The sequence below is a fragment of the Schistocerca cancellata genome, unplaced genomic scaffold, assembly GCF_023864275.1.
Source record: "Schistocerca cancellata isolate TAMUIC-IGC-003103 unplaced genomic scaffold, iqSchCanc2.1 HiC_scaffold_885, whole genome shotgun sequence".
In the NCBI taxonomy this organism is placed as follows: Eukaryota; Metazoa; Arthropoda; class Insecta; order Orthoptera; family Acrididae; genus Schistocerca; species Schistocerca cancellata.
Window position 1 is genome coordinate 62,501 of NW_026046895.1, and position 2,500 is coordinate 65,000.

Consider the following 2,500-nt stretch of genomic DNA (forward strand, 5'->3'; position numbering starts at 1 on the left):
GAGCAGGGTAAGGCACAACTTGGGTTAGGTTAAGGCACAACTTGGGTTAGGTTAAGGCACAACTTGGGTTAGGTTAAGGCACAACTTGGGTTAGGTTAAGGCACAACTTGGGTTAGGTTAAGGCACAACTTGGGTTAGGTTAAGGCACAACTTGGGTTAGGTTAAGGCACAACTTGGGTTAGGTTAAGGCACAACTTGGGTTAGGTTAAGGCACAACGTGGGTTAGGTTAAGGCACAACGTGGGTTAGGTTAAGGCACAACGTGGGTTAGGTTAAGGCACAATGTGGGTTAGGTTAAGGCACAATGTGGGTTAGGTTAAGGCACAACGTGGGTTAGGTTAAGGCACAATGTGGGGGTAGATTGCGGTACAAATTGCATTACATTGCGGTGCAAATTGCATTACATTGCGGTGCAAATTGAGTTACATTGCGGTGCAAATTGAGTTACATTGCGGTGCAAATTGAGTTACATTGCGGTGCAAATTGAGTTACATTGCGGTGCAAATTGAGTTACATTGCGGTGCAAATTGAGTTACATTGCGGTGCAAATTGAGTTACATTGCGGTGCAAATTGAGTTACATTGCGGTGCAAATTGCGTTACATTGCGGTGCAAATTGCGTTACATTGCGGTGCAAATTGCGTTACATTGCGGTGCAAATTGCGTTACATTGCGGTGCAAATTGCGTTACATTGCGGTGCAAATTGCGTTACATTGCGGTGCAAATTGCGTTACATTGCGGTGCAAATTGCGTTACATTGCGGTGCAAATTGCGTTACATTGCGGTGCAAATTGAGGTAGGTTAAGGTGCAACACAGGTTAGGTTAAGGTGCAACATAGGTTAGGTTAAGGTGCAAGATGGGTTAGGTCAAGGTGCAAGATGGGTTAGGTTAAGGTGCAAGATGGGTTAGGTTAAGGTGCAAGATGGGTTAGGTTAAGGTGCAAGATGGGTTAGGTTAAGGTGACATAGGTTAGGTTAAGGTGACATAGGTTAGGTTAAGGTGACATAGGTTAGGTTAAGGTGACATAGGTTAGGTTAAGGTGACATAGGTTAGGTTAAGGTGACATAGGTTAGGTTAAGGTGACATAGGTTAGGTTAAGGTGACATAGGTTAGGTTAAGGTGACATAGGTTAGGTTAAGGTGACATAGGTTAGGTTAAGGGGACATAGGTTAGGTTAAGGTGACATAGGTTAGGTTAAGGTGACATAGGTTAGGTTAAGGTGACATAGGTTAGGTTAAGGTGACATAGGTTAGGTTAAGGTACAAACTGGGTTGTGTTATGGTACACATTGCGTTGTAGTACAGTACACGTTAGGTTTGGGTACGGTACACAATGTGGTATGGGATGGCGTGTTGTGGGGGGGAGGGGGGGGGGGGAGGTTCGTTGATATCGACCGTAGGACGTGGATGCCCGAGGCAGCGTCAGTGTGTCAAAGGAGTTATGTCACGTCGGGATGCGCTTTTCGCCAGTGAGAGGGGGCGAGCCGTGTCTGTGGTTGCGGCAGACCTGTGTGTTTCATTCCTGCCAGTGTGTTTGTGCTGTAAGACGAGGCAGTGTGGTGGTGATGGGTGCACCCCTGTGTAGGACATGTGTGGGTGTTGGTGGCTTCTCTGAGCAATTGTGGTTGTCGGACGAGTGGGGTATTCTGTTTTATGATTGGACCTCCCGGTCTGGTTATCATAGCGTAGTTGGTGTACTGTGGCGGATAGGATGCACCGGACGTTGGTCCATGCTGGTGCTTAGTAGTTGTATCTGTGTCTGTTACAGGCAGAGAGTAGTGTGTGATAGAGTGTGTGGCTGACGTGTGGTTCATTTTGTGTGTACGGACGTTCAGCATGTATAGGGGCATTTGCGTATATAATCTATCATAATCTATCTATGTGGGCCTGCATAGTTTACTGAGCAGTGCTGTGAGGTGACTGAACTACGAGTGACGTACTGATTTACAGCGGAATGATTGCCTTGTACCAAAGATGGAGTATCGGCTCTACGACAGCGTTGGCACCGCAGGAAATGGTCTCGTAAAACGGCCCTCCCACCGTCATCGTTGTGAGGGGTAGGGACCGCCTATATTCTGAGAGGAGCCCTGTTTGCCACTGGGCGTGGGGTCTCGCATCCTGCGGTTCAGTGCCCCCAGGGAAGCGCGCGGAGGTGGTGCTGCTGCTGCTGCTGCTGTAGCAAGCGAGCTACTTACAGCATGTATAGGGACAGCGGGAATATGGCATATTCGATATAACTCTTCATGAAACGCAAGATATAGGGGCGGATTGCACGTTACGAGTGCGGGAAGAGTCCGCCGTTCATCCGCTGGAGTTGCGATTTGGGCGGTTGGGGTGGGGCACGTGCGGGTGCGGGTGGAGCGATTGTCGGTCGACGACTTCGTGCGACGCAGGCACAGGCGTTGGGGCTCCTGTGGTGGGCAGATGATGCAGGGTTTGTGGGTGGCGTCGGAAAATGGGCACTGTGGGACCTAGCGATGTCGTAGTCGGCGTGGCGTCTC